The sequence below is a fragment of the Montipora foliosa genome, chromosome 14 (genome assembly GCF_036669935.1).
Source record: "Montipora foliosa isolate CH-2021 chromosome 14, ASM3666993v2, whole genome shotgun sequence".
NCBI classification, from domain to species: Eukaryota; Metazoa; Cnidaria; class Anthozoa; order Scleractinia; family Acroporidae; genus Montipora; species Montipora foliosa.
The window spans coordinates 10,735,691-10,758,190 of NC_090882.1; the positions used below are offsets into that span (position 1 = coordinate 10,735,691).

Below are 22,500 nucleotides of genomic sequence, written 5' to 3' on the forward strand. Positions count from 1 at the left end.
AAAACACTAAGTGACCCACGTTTTAAGCCTTGATTTCAAAAAGACACCTCTTTATTTTAACTGTAATTTTCCTATTTAATAGTCTGCCATTACTAACATTATGTTCTTGAGAGAGCTGGATCGAGGAGAAAATGACGTCAAAGGCTCACTAGTTTAAGAATGCAATACGTGTGTACGCCGCAGAATTAATATGCAGCACAGGGGTTTTGGGCTTTCAGACTTTTAAACTCGCGCTTTGCATATATCATAAGCTGCGTTCACACGCTGAAATTTTAAGCTAGTGAGCTTCTGACGTCACTTTTCCCTGGATCCAACTGTCTGAGGTCCAATCGGTCAGTTTTGAAAGTGAGTAATGGCGGACCGTGAAATCCAAAACTTACACTCAAAGTAAACGGCCTTTGGATAAAAATCAAAACTCAAAATTTTGCCAGTCAGGTGTTAAGCAAACACACTTTCAAAATCTGAAGGAAAAAAGGAAGTGTTTTTTTTTATCACAGGGGCACTTTAACCAAGGCACAAAAGGGAAAATCCCAATATCAAATGTACCTACATTTTAACTTCTAGGTGGACAAGTAGATCTTATGATGTACAATACGAAGGAGAACAGTTTAACGATAATCCGTTAACTAAGAGCCAAAAAAAGGCCCCAATGCAAAACGTCTCCTTAGGGAAACAACCCGATACCAGATACAAGGTCTGACAGTTTCTCAGATGAAGAGCTTCCTAAAATGACAGTCACTGGCGAAATCCATTACAAAAGGAGAAAAAACAAAGACAATACCACACCACACTTCTGACAAGGACAAGATAATTGTCACCACAACAAGAAATCACATCAACGAAAATGGAGGGACAAACTCTGATAACGATCAGCCAACAAATGTATATGAGAACCCCTAACCACAAAAGAAAAAAAAACAAGTGGATGTTCCCTTGTTGTCGAGAGCTATTATTTGAGAAATTAAACTATAATTACGTTCACAAACAGCAAAATGTACTAACCATGTCAATATTATAAACCACATCATTTACCTTAACATTTGGAGATGAATATCGAAATTACGACTCCAATAATGCTAGGGGGGAAAAGCTAAGATCATCTTCTCACATGCGGCGAGAACGTCTTCAGCGAATCATATCCAACTACCATGCCAGACGTAAGTGAGGGATTAATCTCAATTGCCATGAGAGAGGTCATGATGAAAATATGGAACAGCTCCCACTGACTGTCGCTCTGCCTCTCCAGCTCCCACCAAAAGATCATGGCAGGAAGAAAGAAACAAACCAGGAACAAGAGAGAAGCCCAAGAGGTTGAGGGGGTTAATGGAGACTTCATGAACCTTTCCGTGAACATTTCAAATGAACGCAAATGGCAAAGAACACGCAAAATGACCATCTCCCTTAAGATCATGCCACTCACATTCCAGATCATGTTTACCCATCGATTCAGATGCACGCAAACCATATACACTACCTCCAACGAGAACACATCCCTACCAAAGACCCTTACGACCACCACCAATGCATAAACCATCAACACCGCAATGCTGTTTCAACTGTGGCAGAGAGGAGCATTTCAAGAAAGACTGCAAGCAACCTCGGAAGAGAGTAAAGAATAAGATAAATTCCCCAGTACATTTGTCTTCAAAGCCCCCATCACAAACCTGAACATAAATTAAACTAATTTAAGCACAATCTAACCCAGTCACCCAACAAATGCCACCACTACACGTAACATTCACTTTTCAATGAAAAAACACAAACAGCAAAATATATATATGTTTCCAAGTCATATGACTTCCATCCCCAGTGGAGAGGTTACACGCTTTGCCTGAGCAGAGTTTTGATATTTCCCGGGATAAATTAAGAGGTACATGACTTGGACATATAGGTGATCTCTTTTTTTAGTTTATTTATTTTTCACGTCATAATCATTGACCTTTCTTATCACCCGGCAACAATGAGTCTGTTTGGTCAGCAGATGAAACCCCAACGTTATTTCATGTACTGAAGTTCAACAATTTTCAGTACATGAGATAGGGAAGGTTAATAGTCATTTAACGATCGGAACAGCGAAACCGTTTTCATTACAGCCAAAAAAACACAAGACAGAAAATGGACTTGTGTATGTGTGCCTTCAGTTTATTACTTGTAAACAGCGTCAAGATGCTTTCATCAAACCAAGGGTTAACTGTTTCATTGTCTTTATGTTATAACCCTTTTTGGTCATGTTAAAACTCAACTTGTTTCCATTACATCAAATGTATGCTTCACTTTTGACTTTCACTTTTCATATCTGCTTCACTTTTGACCGAAGTTTTATAATGGGTATCAGGGTATTCAAGACGATGGCCTACAGCCCAGGCAAATTGCCCTCAAGAGAAAATCTATAACCGTCACAGGATATGTTCCAGATTTGTCCCTGATCAGGAAGAACAAATCTTGCACACTCGACTGCAAGTCTGTGACACTGCAAACATCCACAACTGAACATTGTGAAGCCCTCCTGTATTCAACACGAAAGAGTAAGGTCTTAAAAGAAAGTTTGGAAACCAGGACACAGTGAAACTGCAGAATATTGCATACACCACGGCCAAAAAAATTGACATCAACGACATGACATTTGTCACAACTCCAAAGCCGAGCGAGTACAGCTACCAATATAATGCAGACAACACGTAGACACAACATAAACGATCAGTAACACAATACATGTGTACAATGAGAGTGACAAACTCCTTCCCAAATATCTTCATTACAAGCCGTATATTTGTAAGATTTCACACAAATAAAGGTAAACATGTTTGTCAATAAATATGCAAAGTTTCATGAATATTCACTGCACTCTTATCTTTGGTGAAATTTTTGTTTGACAAAATTGATTAAAAATATGGCCGCCACACGTAACATTTACACAGATGAAATGTTGTTCGAGAAAAAATATATCTAGACCAAAACGCCCAGTATTGTTTGGAAAAACCTTAAATTTACAAACACCAACCATACTTTCAACCTAATAACTTGACTTTTCTAAAACTAGAATCTGTATGGTTAAAATTCCAAAAAAGTACCTCGTAATTAGGGCGTCAGGATACTGCTCTCAACTTAAAATTAAGGTTCCCAGAAGGGTTACAAAAATGAGGTGATCAATAAAAATACCACCGCAGATGGCATTCTCACTTTCTAGGAACTCTTTCCTGAAAATATGAACAATCTAGGGCCATTTGCTCCAACGCGGTAAGAAAAAGTCTGAATCTCAAGCCTTGTGAAACGCTCCATGGTTTGATGCACCATTAAAAGTATAAAAGAAAGTCAAAGTCTTCCCAAATGCCCGCAATGGATCCAAAACCTTCAGATTGCTGCCACATTTGAAAGTAAAGTAAGTAGCTCGCAAGAGGAGTTTTTCTAAATCTCAAGCCTTGTGAAACCCTTCTTCATGAGTTTCCAATTACATGTAGGATTTTCTCGCGCGAAAGACAGCAAAACAACATGCCAATTTCTTTTTGTTACGTAACTCCGAAAATAGCCGTGAAGACGTCCAGAAAAACACGTGTTTTAAATGCAAATGTCCCTTGGGGTTGGGTCACGTTCACTAGGCCAGATGGTTTTCAATGGAGCATGAGAATAAAGTAGAATCAATGAGAAGATGGAGAAAAGTACAAAAGAAAAAAAAGGAGGCTATCAACAAAGCCCACTATGAAAAAAACAGAAAGAAGCTAATAAAGAAAGCAACAAAAAGGTAAAAAAGCCGTGGCTTTGAATACACGTGCACAATTGTGGAAAATTACAGAAGGTGGGAATGGAAAAAAGCACAGCTAGAGTTCGCAAATTACAACAAAACAAAGTGGAGAAAGAAGAAAAAAAGAAAGCCCAAGACAGAGAAAGGTCAAAGAAATACCGGGGTAAGAAAAAGGCTGCTGAAATGATTATTGAAACAGAAGAAACACTTCCGGTTGAAACTCTGGATATGGCCGTGTTCAAAAGTTGGATGGCCAAAAAGCGAGCGGTTGACAAAACAAGAAAAGCGCTTCCGGCAACATCAAGTAAAAGAGTAGAAGTTGTAGAAAAGCTTGTCCAAAGTCCACAAACAACAAAGTCACTGGACAAAAAAGGCCTGGTAAAATCACCAGAAGAAGAAAAGGAAATGGAAGCTTTCAGAGCCATCACATCAGACCTAACCAGTGGTATCAAACATTTGAAGCGTAACAAGAAAAATGAAGGCCACGCTGCATTCCAATCAAATCACTTGCGTTTGGTGAAACAGTGAAAGAAAAGAGGCTAACTTCAACTGCTTCAAAGCTTGTTTCTTAAGATAGACGTTCTGTTAGTCGAGGAATAAAGCGCAGGTTTGAGGTCCTTAAGGGAGAAGAACCAAGTTAGCTACTGATGAAGAGGAAGCCCAGAGTGGATTCACTTTCTGAGGAAGTGAAAAACTCTGTCTGCCTGTATTGGACTTTTGAAGCTAGTAGACCAACAGGAGACAAGAAGGATATCATCAAGAAACGAACTGGCCCAAAACAGTACATAGAAAATACCAAACACGTGCTGGAGCAGAACTTTAATTTTCGTGCAGCCAACCCTGATGTTAAAATTTCTCAAAGAAAATTTGAGGGCCTAAGACCATATTTTGTTAAAGGAGCGGGACAAAAGGTCTTGTTTATGCCGCAAACACAAAGAAGCATGGATTGTATTCAGTGAGTGTGTCAAGTTTCGAAAAAATCAATTGAATTAAAACATGTCCCAAGGAACTTTTCCAGTATTTCATTCAGCTGCTGGAGGACTACCCTACCACCAGTTCATGGCTATCTGGCAGAGAAAGCAGCTTGATGAACAACTAGAAACCCTACCTCTTGGACATGCTGTCTGCATTCACGACTACTCAGAGAGCTACTCTTGCAAAGGACAAAATGAAATCCAATCCCAGTATTTTGATGTGAACAAGGCAAGTCTTCACATCACTGTCCTGCTTCGACACACATCTGAATATGATGGAAAAGAAAGCACTGCTCAGGAGCCCATCATCATAAAGAAACACATTTTTGTGATCAGTGATGATCCAGTACAGGACTATGATTTTGTGCACCACGCCCAGTTGCTAGTGGGAAAATATCTCACAGATATGCAGCTGAACATCACCAAACTGCACGAGTTTACAGATACTTGTGCAGCACAGTACAAATCAAAGCACTGCATTGGGGATTTGTCATGTTCACTTGCAAACTTTGGGTTCACAATTCAAAGAAACGTCTTTGAATCATCCCATGCGAAAGGCAAGCAAGCTGCTGCTGGATCCCATGTAACGCAACAGGCCAGTCTTGCAGTAGTACGTGGAACAGCAAGCGTAACCAATGCCAAAGACCTGTGTGACCATCTAACAAGTCATTTCTCTAAAGCTGCACAGTCATTTCCTTCTCGCTCTAAATCAGTCAGCCTGAATAGAAGAATTTTTTTCTATGTTCCATCTCAGGGTCCTGATGCAATTTTAAGTAATCGCGAAGGACGCAAGTTTGAAACTGTTAAGGGCATCCATAAATTGCACTCTGTATTTACCACCCCAGAGCAATGCAAGGTCCTAGTGAGGAAGCGATCCTGTTACTGTGTCTCTTTGACAACGTTGATGACTGACAGAACAAGGAACTGGTTGATGGCTTGCAGGAGATCATGTTACAGAGGGAGGCATCTGCTGCTACAACACGAGCCCAAAGTGAAACTCGCATGGTTGAGCCTGTCCACCTTCATGTGGCTGATCTAGTTGGCAAAGACAGCATCATTGCCATTGCAGCAGATGAAGATGATTCCTATGATTATTACCTGCTGAAAGTTACCAGTGAAGGCCCTTTTGAACTGAGAGAAGACGTCACTGATGATTATCAGTACCGCGCACCGGTGGCTCAGTTGGTTGAACACCGGGCTGCCATGCAGGAGGTCGTGAGTTCGACTCCGGCCAGACCAACACTCAGGGTCTTTAAATAACTTAGGAGAAAGTGCCCTTAGTGTGTTTTACTGTGCAAATTAAAGTGTTATCATGACTTTGGAGAAATTTTGCACTTTTGATGCATGTTACACAATAATTTTGTATGTCTACTGTGCTAATGATCAAACACAATCAGTGGGACACCGTAAGAGCAAAGATAACACAGATAAAGGACACTACAATCGTTGGATGAAAGAAGTTGAAGCTCTGCCAAGCAGTAGATGCACACAACACCGCAATTTCACACTTGGGTCTGCCTACATCGTAGCTCCTGTCAAGTGCCTGTATGGTCTGGTAGTAAAAAACTCAGCACTGTAGTGAAAACTACTTTGACCGAGATGTGTGGTGATGAATCAATTGCCAAAATCCTCCACGACGAAGTCTTATCAATGAATGAGGACTCTATCACTGAACAACTAAAGATATAATTGCCTCTCTGTAGCTTTTACCATAATTATATCAATAACATTGACCTTGAATAATTAGTACCTGTGAAAGTCTTGATTGTCTGCTCTCTTTTGCTTTTAACTACTGGTAACAAATAAAATGAGCGGAGCATAATACACCTTGGGTATTAAAGAAATATTCCGTAATTAATCAAAATGTGCTGAAATGATGTAATTTTGCAATAAACCTTTATACTTTCCACAAACAAAGTCTTTCAAATGGTTTTTAAAGCCCTTGAGATTATTTCTGATTTTCTTGGCGTGTTACATGATTGTACATGTGTACCATGCTACTGATCACAAGCAACCTCAAGGCAAAGTAAAGGGGAGATGTCGTGATAATCAGGGATGAGAGTAAAGGTAGGAACAAGTGCAGACTTGAAATTGTGGAGGAAAGCATACTGGGACTAGATGGAATTGTGACAGCAGTGAAGACGCCTTGAATGAGTCATTCAGTAATTATACCCTCTTGAATTGTCTTGCAACAGAAGAGCAGATCCCCGAATTCCAGGAGCCACATTAAACCCACAAGCAGATACTTTCTGACCAAGGCGTGATGCTGCAAGTTGCAGCTGAACTGCAAGTTTGTGAAATCGCTGATGAGGAGAATGAAGCTTGAACTGAATGCTTGAATTATGATGGAACCTTTTTTTGTCCAATCATTACTGGTCTCTCTTTTTTGCATGACAAGTATCTGATCCCTTGGGTGTCAAATAGGAGAGTGTATTGCGAAAGTTACATTTTGTTTTGTGTAGCCCATTGATGTATTTTTACAATAGGCTAGTGTTTTACAGTAATGTTTGTATTCATTCCGTGATCAGAGCTAATTGCTTCAAGATGTTGTAAACCAATACTGTAACTCAATAGATTAGGCTAGCCTCAAAGAAGTGTTTCGCGTGTGTTCGGCACAGACCAATCAACTCAGTTTACTGGAGAAATAAAATGAAGGTTGTTAAGTATAGCCTGCATGTCTTTTGGTGCTTGCAACAGTATTTACAGTTGAGATATTTATGTTGGGCAATACAATGTTTAATACACTAATCAAAAATAGATTAAAGGATATCAAAGGTCATTCACTGCCATTTGGTAGGGTTGGTATTATTGCCATTGCTGACTTATTTCAACTCCAGCCAGTTATGGATGGTTATCCATTCAAATACTTAAGGACCAATTTTTTTCTGCCTAACTTATGGCAAGGGCACTAAAAGATGAATTACATGAAATACATGTAATGAGTCATGAAATACATGTAATGAGTCATAGGGAGAGCAAAAACGTTGCTGAGATCAGGTTAAGAGAAGGAAACCATACAAAAAAACATTCTGAAATTTAAAGAAAGAACAATAAAACCCAACAGTTATTACTACCCAAAGGATGCCTCACACATATATATGCATTGCTTATTAACTAAGAAAAAGTAAAGTCTTGTTTAATGAATTCTTGGACATATTTAATCACAATGTGGTCTATATTTCTTGTATAGTTTAAATGGATTGGATGTTAACCAATTGACAAGTAAAATCGTCTGGCGTTAAACAGCCTTGAGTAAAATCTACTATGAAGTCCCACTCGTAGGAGTCAATGGGTTAATGCCCCTTATTTATGTTTTTATTCTAATTTCCCTATTACAACGACATGGAGCAATCTTCTTCCAGGTATGTCTCTGTTTGTATTAACTAAAACACATCAATACACTGCTCTTCATTGATTTTTTTCCTTTCTCCTTCTCTCTTGCCCTCTTTGCCAAAGAGTGTCTAAACAAACGGTTGAAACTCCAGTAAACAAAAACAATAGTCAGTTAGCAAATAATGTACACATATACTGTGTGATGTTTACAGGTGATCTCCACTCCATTCTTCAAAATGTCACAAAATGTAGCAATGTCATGTCGGGTAATTTGCCACCATTATGGATGAGAAGCATTATTGTTGACATCACTAGATGAAAGAACTTTGTAGCTGAACAAAATCAAAGAAACAGATGGAGAAAGAACTTGGAATACCTCTAAGGAAACGTTAGTGGTTCATGATAAAATATCGATTTAAAGTAAATTGCATGGAGTGCAGCCTCCATCATGCTAACCCTTACCAAGGAAAAGGTGTGGGAATGATATGGCAAAGGCTGGGCCATATCTGACCCATATCTGGGAACTGTATGGGGAAGGCTGGAAAGGGAAGTGGAATTGATATGGAGTCTTCAGAAATTATATGGAAAGATTGCATAGAAAGAAAAATACATGCCAAGCACTGTATGGTTAACCTACAATGTATGGGCATGTAGTAACCACAGCTATTCCATAGCAGTAAAACACAAAGTTTACGCACTTTTATGTCATGCATATATGGAAATGATATGGCTTGTGTACAGTTCAATGGTCCATAGAATTTCCATACCTGCTGCACAAGGAATAATCCATGAAACTCTGTGGGGCAAAGAATATGCGATAGACAAATTTGGCTAAGACACACGTGACATTGAATTGGGTGTTTACATTGTGTGAAAACGAGGTTCCATTTAAATTGCTTTGCAAAATGGAAGCCACTTGCACTAGTTGTGTGAATCATGTGCGTTGTGGTACTGTGTAGTTGTTTATTCAACAAAGAACAGACATGGTCAAAATCCTTGCGGAATTTTCCAAAATGTAGCCCAACAAAATGGTCTTCATAGCTCGAGCAAGGCAGAAAAAAGAATGCTGGAGAGAAAAGCTATAAGTTCTTTTGGGAGGGATATGTCAGCAGTTGGAAGATTTCCATTGCAGGGCACGTTGCTATAGATCTCTAAGAAGAAGTGAAGAGCCTCATCCCTTTGTGTATCACCCTCACTCAATGATAGAAAGCTGAAGCATATGACACAGTATGGATCATGACTGATAATAATATATATTAGCAATCTTCAATTAAATACATACTCAAAGGTTTAAGGCATTTCTTTGTCACAACTTTCCCATGACTTCTTTGTAGTGATTTTCACTTATGGACCAACTGCTTACTTTGCCAAAGTCAGACACCCGCTGCCAAACTTTCTGTGTCCCAAAACCACCATTCCTTTGTGTATCACCCTCATTGAATGAGGCATATGACACAGTATGAATCATGCCTGATAATAGCAAGCTATTGTAGTAGCAGCCATTTTCCAAGAAAGTTGCAACCTAATGGGAATTCTTAACACTTTGGTATTATTTTTATTGAACCTCTGTTTTTAAACGCAATGTATTTTACACACCTAGAAATTCTTGTTTATTTACAGTTGAGCCTTTTTTGCATGATCCCCTTTCAACTACATGGCCCAGGGCTTTAGGTTCATAGCCATATGATGTTGAAAACCTCTTTAGCCTCTTTAAAAATAGTTTGGTAAATGTGCTGCCTGACCCACATCAATTTCAGTAGAGTTCATATAAATACATACACCTACAATCTGTTTGAGACAGATGGTATAAAAAATGTCATACCGGTACTTAAGTTTGGAAATGGGAAAAATGTGATCGACTGGACAGCCCAGCAAAGCATGGTATTGGCAATGATGCTTTTTGGTATCTCAGCAAGGACAGCTCCACAGGTCACAACTGAATCAACACATTTGACAAAAAGACCAATATTTGCCCATATCTTGTTTGCCCTCCATGTGCATAAGCAACAGTGCAGTTGTTTCTTTTGGTAACTCGTCTATACACTCAGGAGTGAAGCACTGCATCTCTAAGTTGAAAGCAGTTGAAAAATTTCATAGAACAAAATGGACTCAACCCCTGTAGACAACATTGGGTCATCTTCAAATGGGTCACCGAGTGAACTGTGTTGTAACTGCTGGATACAAGCAAAAGCAAAAGAGTGGAGGTGGCCACCAGCTATTGAACAGCCTTCTTGTCCAAGCATTTGTTGGCATGTTATTATTCTAACTTATAGCGGAGATCCAGCAGCCCTGAAGCACCATACTCATAGGAACACACAAGTTGCTTTTCTCATGGTAGTCATGGCCAACGGTATTGCTCGTGGGTGCATACGCACAACAAAGTTGCCCAATAATTTAATAATTATCCTAATAATTATCCTAATAAAAAAATTAATAATAATAATAATAATCAACATGCTCAACATGGCAGCTGTTTACAGCATGCATCTTTGATATGGGAAATCCATGTTATGGTCAATTGACACCTGTCAAAACAAGGTATCTGCTGACCAGTATCATGCGACCATATTGTGGGCTCTAGTTTAATGTGGCTAAATGTAATTTAGGCTAAGTTAAACGCGAAACAATATTGCTGGCCAGCAGTATCTCACAGAGTTGGTGTGTGGGGTGGCTGGGGGGTTTAGTGCAGGGGCGTTATGTAGTTTACCACTCAGTGTCGGATGTCAAGTCATTCCACATGTTTTTCACTGCTGGGCTGTTTTCCTAGAGCTTTTCTTTGCCTTCGGACGCTTCGGTTTAACTTTATGATGCCGGCCACGAGAAATACGAACAACAGTTTACAGACGGCTCCTGTTTTGCTGTTTTGCACGCCCAGCGATATTGATATTCGTCCCGCGGTGGAAACTGGCGATCTGCAAGCCCCTGAGGCGTCCAATTCAGATGCTGGAATCTCGTCGGCGATGGCTTCTTTTATTGCCCGCACGGTGCAAGCTGCTTTGGCTGCTGAACGAGCCAACAATCAGGCGTCATCGCTCACCACCGCTTCGCCCAGCGCCTCAGTGGTTTCCGGCCTTGGCAAATCCTCCCGTTTTGTCCATTGTGCAGGCGGGCGGGTGTTCAGGAGGTGTTCTTCAGAGCGGTACTCCCTCGCTGTGCAGCTCAGCCAACAGTTTTCTGGCCGCTGGAGGAGGACTGTCGCATCAAGGTAGGCCACTTCAGTCTATGTCTGTAATTGTGCCTTCTTTTGTGTCGACGTTTTAGACTCCCTCGATGTCGCCGTCCGTTTCTAGCACAGTACACATATCCAATTTGCAAAATGGTGCCATTCGCGATATCGCTGATCGTTCTGCCGTGCTTCCTTCGCCGCTGCTGGACTAAGCGTTCGTTGTTGGTCCCGGTTTCTCGCCTGTTCCGGCTAAGATCGTCGCCCAGATTGTAGCAGGCAAATTCATCGACTTGAGTGATCCGTTGGCGGTCAACTTGGTACAGAAAGATCCAGAACCGCAACTGTTATTGGATGACCAGCTTGTGTTGACTTCTCAATTGACGAAACAACGCCGGTGCATCGAAGACATTGCGTCGTGGATGGAGGCTTTTGCCATTTTCTCTCTCATTTTGGTTAACCATTTTCCTCACCGCTGGAAGGATTTGATGCAGTACCAGCTTTTGATCTTGCGTACTTACCGCCATTTTTCTGGGGAGTGTGGCTCGATTACGATCGATCCTTCCGCAAACACGCTGCCGCTACGCGCCTTACAGATTGGTCCCTCGTGAATGCGGAATTGTTTAATTTTCACACGGCTGGTTTGTCAGTTCGCAGCTCTTCTCTGGCCCAATCTCACGAGTCTCTCGAGCCCCCAGGATCGTCGTTGGCCGCCGTTGTTTGCAAGTCGTGGAATAGGGGGCGTTGCACGGCTCCGTTCGCATCGTGCCGTTATGCACATCGGTGCACTTTCTGTTCGAGCGCTCACCGTGCGAGAGCATGTTTGACCAAGCCAGACAAGGGCCGCCGTGAAGATTCCAAACGTCGTGATTGTTCCCCAAGCGTCTCTGGGTCGTCTTCACGTACCAAGGCTCGACGTATTTGACTTAAAGCTGGCTGTGCCCTGCTGGCAATGTAGTTGTTACCATGTCTTGCTTTTTTTTGTGTGTTTTTGTTTGTTTTACCTTTTTTTTAATTTCCCTTTCCTTTCTGTTTTGTTTAGCCCGTTTGCCTAGTTGCCAGTGACTGTGTTAACCTCGCGTTAATTTTTTAGGTTCAATTTATGTGACTTTAGGGCGCCCTTCGTGAGGCACTTCAGTAGGTTTTCAGGTATCTGCCTCGCGCATAGATTTCATTATACAGGGACATCGGCTTGCGTTTTTGTTCCTAAGCATTCCCAGTTTATGCTTCGTGGTAGTTGTATGCCTTTGTTTTGTTCTGTATTTTTGGTAGAGCATTAAACTTGTTTGACCTGCGTCGGTTTTGTGCGTTGGTGAATATTAAAATCTCAGTGCTAGCATACCATTCCAAAATGTTGTTTCCTTGCTTTTTCCCTTTTAGGGTATCCCGTTTTTCATCCTGTGTCGGTGGTTTCCCCATTGAATGTTGCTCAGCAGCTCTTATGTTCTCGACGGCCTCCAGCATGGTTTTCGTTTGGGATTTCGCCCCACTCGCAGATTACAGGTAGCCAAAAAGAATAAACCGTCAGCCTTCCAGAACTCGACGGTGATTGACGATTATCTGGCCAACGAGGTTTCATGATGTAGGGTCGCAGGCCCATTCCCTTCTCCCCCCTTGCCCAATTTACAAATAAGCAGTTTCAGAGTAATCCCCAAAAAAGGTCAACCGGGCAAATGGCGCCTCATCGTGGATTTGTCATCCCTCGGGGCTCAAGCGTGAACGATGGTATTAATCCTGACGATTTCTCTATGCACTATATTAAGCTCGACCAGATAATCAGCATGGTTGCCAAGCATGGGCCTGGGGCTATGATGGCCAGCAGTATCTCACAGAGTTGGTGTGTGGGGTGGCCGGGGGGTTTAGTGCAGGGGCCTTATGTAGTTTACCGCTCAGTGTCAGATGTCAAGTCATTCCATGTGTTTTTCGCTGCTGGGCTGTTTTCCTAGAGCCTTTCTCCCGGCCCAACCCCCCCCCCCCTCCTCTTCCCATGGTAAGTACAGGGTAAGTATTTGTGTTTCCACTGCTTGTTCAGTGTGACGGTGCCTCGTGGTTGCCGCTCACAGGGCTGTCATGGATACCCCTACGCGTTCAGAGTGTTCGTGGCTCCACCATTCTTTCTAGGCACCATTCCCCAAGGTTATCTATTGTTGATGAGTTTAATAGAGCATTGAGGTCAGCTGTTTTGTTTTTTTTGTTTTTTTTTTTAAGTAAACTGCTCACCAGGTACTGGCTTTTGACTGGATCACAGGCTCAAGCCAGGTTAACTTCTTGTAATCAGGACACTTAAACACAAATGAGGCTTATCTTTTTGGCATGTGCTTACACAGCCATACTATGTCACAGAAGCTCTCTTCCTTACTTGGTCTACTATTTGCTCTTTTATACGGTGATGACTTATTTACAAGTTTAAATTACCTCTCATTTATATCTTTTGCAGATGACATCGATGTTTTCTTTCAGCACAAGAACATCTCGGAGCTAATTAAAATCATGAACTATGAACTTTCCCTATTGGCCACTTAGTTCAAAGATAGCCAAACTAACCTTGCACCCTGATAAGACAAAATTTATTTTATTTCACTCTCTGAGAAAGACAATCAATTTTTGTTGTCACTCTATCACCAGCAATAACAGTAGACTAAATAGAGTAGAAAACACAAGATTGTTAGGTTTCAATATCCGTCAAAACCTGGCAACCACACATCAAACTTCAAAATCCATTAAGATCGTTACCAAATCTCATCAGCTTTTCCTTACAAATACCCCATGCGCATTGTATAATTCTCCAATACTCCCCTACCTACAAAACATATTCCTCTCATCTACAACCAACCTTTCGTCCACAAAAGAAAGCCCCAAGAATCATGACTCACTTGGGATTGCTGTAAAGGGACGACTGGAACAGCATGATGGACGACAAGATGGCGACAAAAGACTGAAGAACCATCCCTGCGAGAGTTTTGTTGCAAGAAGATACTTGCCTATAAGATGCACCTTGAGTTTACATCACATCTGGGGCCAACAAGCAATTTCTTTGAAAAAAAAAGCTGCGCCTTATAACCAAGAAACTACTGTAACATGAAATGCATGGAGGCCAGGAGACCCCCAAACTTTGTGCAGATAGATCGCAGTGAACATTTTACATTATACTTCTCTAAAAATGCACATTGTGCAAATCGTCCTCATATTTTTACAATTAATTTTCTCTCATAATACTTGTACATACAGCTGTAAATTATTCCAATGCAATGAAATTATCCCTTTTTTATTGTGTGGCAAATTGTTAGCGAATACAGTGGAACCAGGTTAATACGAGCACCAAGGGGACATGCCATCTTGTCCGTATTATCCAGGTGTAAGTATTAAGCGGGCTCTCAGAAAAATGTCCCACACACGTTTTAATGATTAAAGCTGACATTTCGTCTAGAAAACGTATGTTGTTTAATTTCTCAACTTTAACTGTACACAACAAGGCCGTCAAAGAGGAAGAAGGTTATGAGCAACGACTGTAGGAAAAAGCAAGGAAGTGAAACTGTAATAGGAGGCAGAAAACTTGATTAAGGCACTATAGTACAAGGGTCAAACACCGGACAAACAACAAGGACAAACTGATCAAAATCAAACATGGCATGCTATTTTGCTTCTGTTTTATTAGTAAAACATCTTACTAACCCATAGAAATCTGTCATTACTTGAACAGGGTACAATGTCTACGATTGGCACATGATTGTGACAATGAAAATAGACAGTGTGACATAACCAGTATCTATATTAAGAGGGTAAATTTGGAGAAAATATATGATATTTTCGTCGCAACAATGAAACTGTCCGATAAATATGGGTGTCCATAGAGCGGGGTTCCACTGTATTTCCTTTCAAATTCAAAATAGAGAAAGAAAGAAATGAAAAAAATTTCGTTTTTTTTGTTGTTGTATATATAGATTGTTGTATTTTTTTTGTATCATCCAAGCTGTACACATAATGATGGTAATGGCAATGGTATGGGACCATACCTTTCCCATACTGTGGGAATTCTATTGATTCATGTGCATGCTGCATAAGCATGCATGATTGCCAGCAGCCCAGCATACTAATGCTATGGCAAACCTAGAAGACCATACCAATCTCACACTATAGGAATGGTATAGATTTTTATGAAATATGTAGCAAGCCCATAGAATTAGGTTAGAACTGTCGAATACCAATGTAAGAAATTGAAGTTATAATAATGCTATGGGACCATGTCATAAATTATTCATACAATCACCATCCTTCAACCCATATCGTTCCCACACTTGTGCCATAAATGTCCCATATCTCCTCACTGAGCTTTGGTGAGGGAAGACTGTGCCATGTAACCTGGAGACTACCTTTGACTGAGCAGTTGAAATAGCTATCCACCAGACAATGTTAAAATGCATTGATTTTTAGGATACATGTACATGTATATCCATTCACTTAGCTGCAGCAAAAGCACCAAAAACAACTCTGCAACTTTTTGGACTGTGCCATCCAAACAGCCAATGGCGAGTCATTAAGAGCTGTCAGCTATACACACATAAATTGAGACTACATGTACATTTGTAGCCAGCTTCCACAAACAAATCACCAGTCAAGATTGTTGGAGACAAAGCCAAAGAAAACAAAAGATACCATGGTGCAGATTTCCAAGAATAAACTATTGCAAAAACTGCTAAAATTACACTGTCAGATTTCCCTAACAATAAACCATTAGGCAATCACTTGTGCTCTGTGCAGGATGCATTTCAAAAGACATGTATGAAACTGTGGACATCAAGGTGAAGAGCTTGAAGAAGCAACAAAATAAACAGGTTGTCATGAAGAAAGAAAAATCAGCATACATGTATAAGAGAAACTGTCACATACAGCTGTAAGCGATGAGACAAAGATCATTAAAGTTGTACACTGGGAAGGCTGTATCAACCAAGCACATACTGTACTGGTGAGAACTATCACTTAAAGAACTTGACAGTACAAATATTTGATCACATCAAGTTCATTAACACCAATGAATCTACAACCATCATTAAAATATTGATGATATCATCAAGGTAGGTATCTCTGTGTCACACTTACATGTATTCAAGAACACATTGTCGAAGGTCAATGAACTGTACCGTACTCCAAATCAAGAGCACAGCCTCTTGCCTTATTTTCAATCACTGAATTGATTTAAAACCAGACCAATAGACAATAACATGTCAACAGTGTAACTTCCCTCTTCTTCCAATGACATCAAAATGAAAGATTGTTTCACACTTGGTCATCAAGACCAGAAAAGAGAAACTGGTCAACCTCAATCAATTTAACAATACTACTCAAAGTTTTTAAAAGTTGCTGGCACTGAAAAATCTTTTCTGAAATTCCAGTTGATAAGTTCAGAGCCATGATTCTTACAAGCCCAAATCTAAAAATGATTGCAGACAAATCAGCTCACTTAACTGAGCAATTTTTAGCAATCTAATGAGGTGAGATTTCATTCTTTAAAGGTAATTTCTTGGATTTCAAATGTTACAGTTGCTGTTTGTTGCATTGTTGTCTCATTGTTGTCATATGGGCTAACTTTCTATCAAACTTAAGATTATTACATTTAAACACTGTTACTTATTCACTGTAATAAATATTTCAATATTTTATTCAAACAACAAGACTATGCTTTTTCTTCATTCAGGAAAATATCTTGATATTATAATTTAATTGTTAGTTGTATTTATCATCTGCAATTTTGTTTGACGTAGAGAATTCAGTGTTAGAAATCAACATTTACCCGCTCGCCCAGGTGATTTTCAGAACTCTGTTGGCAAGTACTAATGAAGGATCACTCGCCTGGTTTGGCGAGCATGCATTTCATGTAGAATATATTATTCAAACTAACCATAACTTTTCACTGTCTGCTTTTAAATAAGTACACTGTCCACAAGCAGTAGCTAACAACTCAGAAATATCCAACAAACTTGGTTCGTACACAGACAAAAATGACTTCCGCTTGGGTGTCAAAATGTCTGTCTGTATCAAAAGTAACTAGTGATAAGAATACTGTTAGTGTTAAGTATACCACTCCTCTGGAATACGCAAAAACACAGACAAGAAACTTTCACCAAAGTGGCAAGTTGGCGTCCATGGTTGCAAAATCGCAAAAAAGGTATATGGTGTGCTGAGAACAGAAAAGCATTAGAAAGGCAGAACGTTCTAACCTCAAGTAAATTTATTGATTTGTGCACAATCTATATAAAAAAAACAATTTATCACAAGAAAAGTGCACCCCATGTGTCCTAGAAACCCAGTGTGACAGGGCAAAACTCTACCCAGAGAAGATGCCCAGGGCATCAAACATAAATGGTTGTATATTTTATTACATGTATTCATGGGAGAGGGAAGGGGCCACTTTTTTAATGAAGGAGACTGGGCAAAGAAAACCGATCTGGGCGAGTGCGATTTGAAGCTCACTCACGCAGATGGAAAGTGTTACAAATTTTTACTTTCCAACCCTGAGAATTCAAAATTAATTTGCACATGGCAATAATGCTATAAGATCTTTAAGTTTGGTTCCTTTTAATTGTACCCATAGGTGTCATTTGTGGGTACCATATTTTATTGAGGGAGGGAGAGATTTTATGCAGGGCTGTCATTAGGGGCCATAACCTGTAACACCTGTTATGGCTGAGCCCAGTCAATGTTATGGGTGATGGTTGCTGCTGAATTAATGTTCATAGGGAAAACCAAATTGAAATTTATATAATACAATGTACATTTACCTTCTAAAGAAAATATAATTGCTGCCTTGTCCACATATTTTCTGTAAACAACCTTTGGAGAACACCCCCAATCAATAGTTGTTGGATTCCGACACCATTTTCAGCAACAAAATCATTATCAATGCACCGTACTTGATATAAATGGGATTCCACTAACCATTTTTCATGGTTATGTGATGCATGACCACTTCCACATTGTTAGTAAATATCTAAGTTATTCATTGTGAAGTTAATCTTTTTGCCCTGTTTTATGTTCATCACTTTTTGATTGAGAAAATACACAATTTGCAGCTCGGAGTGCTGGAAAATGATTTACCGAGGGTCTAATTTTAAGAATTTTCTTGGGGAGCAGGCCCCCAAAACCCCCTAAGGACTCAGGCCCTTTCTGCCTTCCTTAACATGGCCTTTTGGCCATGCATTTACATACCTGTTACAGGTGAAATCTTGAGTGTTGCACCTGCTTCAAAACTTAATGACAACCCTGCTCTTACATGAACCCTTTGAGTGCCAAGAACATATATACGTCCTTGCACACATGACTCAGCAACCAAGGACGTATACATACATCCTCAAGTCATATGTTTCGTTTCATCTACGGCCCGGTTGTTCGGGTAAGATTTCTTTGGTTGATGAGAAGAGAATGGGAAGCCAGAGGGGTGGCACAACGTTCTGAACTGCTGAGCCGGTGGCAAATGCAGATTAGAGTTTTACCTGTTAATTGAACTCCTTCATCGTGAAGACCGCCTAACATTTATCACCATCAAGCTTATATCAGACAACAAGTTAAAGCGGATCCAGAGAAGAAAGTACGGAATGATTTCCGCACAGGTCCCTACCTCATTATGCATGCAGGACAAATTAATTATGCATTCACACTATTGTTTTGAAGAACAATACGTATCTATACATGGCTAATCTATACTTACGGGATGATTAAAAGTGGATCCTGTTCTCTCTCTCTTGCTCCCTCCCTCTCTTTTTTCCCCCACCCTCTTTTCTTTACTCTTTTTGCTCACACCGTGTTTGTTCCTTTTCGTCCCAGCTTTCCTCTTTCAATTCCTTTGTCCTGTCTTCCTATTCCAGATCCCGCTCGGCACTGAGCTAACGTGTCAAGTTGCTAATTCACACCTTGATAATGATGTTTCTTTGGAATTCTGGACAACAATTTATGATAAGTCATTATATACGCGTGCCGTGCCGACCACCAACAAATGCACTGATTTTGCTTCTTTTGAAACAACTTCACCCCTTAATAATGTTGTTTAAGGGGCGGAGATTCTACTGTATTTGCATAATTATAACTTGTTTATACGCTTACGAAGTCAACGCAACTCAAAAGCGGCGATTTTCACGTAAACGACCGTAATTCATAATTTTATGTCATCGTAGGTTTGATTTTACGCGTATGAAGACAAGTTAACTCAAAAGCGACGGATAACATTTGTTGTTTGAACACCAAAGACGAATGAAATCGACTGACTCCGACAGCGCACTTTGAGTAGGTTAATCAACTGTCTACGGAGTTTAAGACGTAGGCGAACTGACATATTGGACGTAGGCGAAAAGACGGTAGGCGAAACGACCGTAATTCATAAAAGGTATACTTATACTAACCGCTTGTGTATATCAAAGCGTGTTCTTTAAATCCGAGCGAGTTGAGTACCAGCTGAGTTGAGCACCAGCTGATTAGCCGGTTTCCCCTTTTACACAGCCAAGCTATAGTTCGCCTGCTTTCTTGAGGTTAACATTTTAAGACCGAAAGCATTTCGGTTGCACTATCTATGCGGTCGAAGCGATTTAGGAACGAACGTGCTTTGAACCATCTCAACTTAACTTATTAAAAACTGGGTCCCACACAGTCGAACAGTATTGCTAACGCCTTGTATGCCGTTTCCTTGACGGAGCGGCAAGTAACTACTAAGTCCTCAGCCAATGCAATAATTCAACATGAACATGAAATAAGATTAGATCTCTTACCTGGAGCAAACGCTAGACAGATGTCCCTCGTCCTCGAAAACACATGTTGCATTTCATTTCATGGCGTGGGTCCATTTATCGTTACTGCGCATATGTTCTGCGCATCACGCGATAATAATTTTGTCACGCGTGAGTCACGCTTTGATGTAAATTATTTTTCCGATTTTTTAAATCCAAATGCCTCGAAAGATTTATTCGGTTGGAGTGCCAAAGAAATGTCTCTCGTAGCAAAAGACTTAAAAAAAAAGAGAATTCGTAACGGAAAAGTTGTCGATACGACATAATGAAAAAGCTAAAAACAATGACCGATCGGAGGGAGGAAGTGGACAGTGCACTACAATGAAAGAGGGCTAATTATCATGGTAATTAAGAAAAACCAAATGTAGTAAATTGTTACTGATAATTTAAATAAATATAGCAGTTTGGAGGGAGGAATGTGTCACACAGTTTGGAGGTCCTTAAAGGTGTTGTTTCTGGAGGCTTTTAAAAAATACAATTAAAAAACCCTTTTCACAAAGAAATCATTCCTGCAAGAAGTGGCCACAGCTGAAAATGTACCTCCTAATCAACAAAAAACTATTTAAAAAAAAAAAAGTATTTTCGTTTCCGGAATGGTAAAGGACCTTAAACAAGGACCACGACGACGGCTATGATAACGTTGTCTAAAAATATTATTTCTCGTTAATTATTGTCATAATTTTGCGATTACTCCAAGGCGCTCGGCATGGAAAGTGTGAGTCCGACATTCCAAGAATGAAATTGGTGAGAACGGGGCCTCAAATTTGATCTTTGCACGTCGTGGTCGAGACAAGAACGGCAAAGAAATGTATCAAAATATAAAACGCACGTGCAGGGCGTGCAGAGTTATTGTCTTTGCTAATTAAGACTATTGTTTTGTGGCGATCTCGTCGTCGTGTCGTCCTTGCTAAAGGAGGCTCAAACCAGTCTCAACACTTCCAAGTGACGCTCTTATTAGAAGGATCGGCACCACAACGTTGTATCGTGTATTGGCAATATTGTGGTATCAAATGAAACATGAATTATGGCTGAACAGGATACAGTCATCATTGTGACGTAATATGCCACCGTGGCAACGGGCAAGCTCTGTAAAAACACCCTTTATTTTGTATTTAGCTGCCTGTATCTCAAAAACAAACTGGGTGACCCCCATTTTTTATTTCTGAAAAGCAATCAGAAGGACATGGTGAAACCTTCTGCAAAGTTTAAAAAAAATCTGTTTGATGGATTCAGAGCCACATTAATTTTGTGATTTCTTAAAGATAGCTCTGAGTCATGTAGACAGAATTTTTTTAAACTTTGCCGAAAGTTTCATCGTGATCTTCTAATCACTTTTCAGCAATAAAAAAGAGGGGGTCACCGAGTTTGTTGTGAGATATGAGCAACTAAATCCAAAATACAGGGTGTTTTTGCTGGGCTTTCCCGTTGCCAAGGTAACTTATTACATCACAATAATGATCACATCTTGTTTGGGAATAATCGGTATTTTATATGGTACCATAACATTCTTGTTACGTGATACATTGTTGTAGCGTTGTTTGATCTAAACAGAGAGTCTGCTAAGTGTTGAAACCCTTTCGAGCCTCCTTAACCTCCCTAAATTCTCATTCTTTATTTCTCACAAGGATCGTTTGTCTCCTTATTTATGTCCGCGATCCGGATAGTGTTATTTCATGCTGGTATTATTTTGTCTAGAGAAATGAATTCTTTCCAATTTTGAGGCTCATTTGTTTGCAGATTCAATCAGCGATTTGCTTCAGCAACCGAAAGCCTCGGTTTCTGATTTAAGTGTCTGTTATATGACATGAGGATTTGAAAAGGATTTTGAGCTTTGTTTTCCCTCTCACCTTTAACACATAGACGGCTTTAACTTCTCTATTTTTCATACAGATATAATTTTTTAAAAGAAACGTGGAGCGAAAAATTGCGTGAATAAATTACAAGACAAGACGAGCCTATCAATGGTCAATCAACAGACACAGACAGGAACGTACCAAGGGAGGGGGGGGGGGGGGGGAGCTGCCGCTCAGCTTTTTCCTCAAAAAGTAAAAACACACAAGTATAAAACGTTGAAAATAGAATTTCTTCCTAAAGAAGTCTAAAATATGGAAACAATTGAGTTTTTGGCTCTCAAAACTTGCCCAAATTGTATCGGTAGGTCCTGGAATTCGTCCAAAGACAGGCAAGAGAGAAAACTTAACTCGTAAACCGCCAGCTTTGCAACAAAGCATTTTAGGCGTCCCAGTCTGCACGAAACCCTCTCTCACCTCTGTTTCCAGAAGACCAGACTCGCACGGTTCTTACATCTACGTTTATGTCTGTACAATCAACTGAAATGTCAATTCCTTGTAAAAACCAGCATCTTTTTTTGATATGGTAGGTATCGGAAAGCCAGAGCATTTGCGCATGAGCTGACGGAATGTTTGAAAAAGAGAGAAAAATGCAGTACCTCCAGACGTGGCGCTGGAGCGTCGTACCAAACGAGTCATCCCGGGATTTCGGCCCGTGCGTTCGCTTTTG

General features: G+C 40.2%; 1 long non-coding RNA gene and 1 pseudogene across 1 annotated transcript in view; one reads left to right on the forward strand and one right to left on the reverse strand.

Annotated features, from left to right (window-relative positions):
- LOC137984605 (uncharacterized) overlaps positions 1 to 20,030 on the reverse strand; it is a 26,599-nt gene extending 6,569 nt beyond the window's left edge. Inside the window, exons 1-2 of the long non-coding RNA XR_011119121.1 lie at positions 19,963 to 20,030; positions 18,912 to 19,139 (exon numbers count right to left, since the gene is read on the reverse strand). This is a non-coding gene — a long non-coding RNA (uncharacterized lncRNA). The remainder of the gene's footprint in view (positions 1 to 18,911; positions 19,140 to 19,962) is intronic.
- Positions 3,612 to 5,973, forward strand: LOC137985436 (uncharacterized; annotated as a pseudogene).
- Positions 20,031 to 22,500: the final 2,470 nt, after the last annotated feature.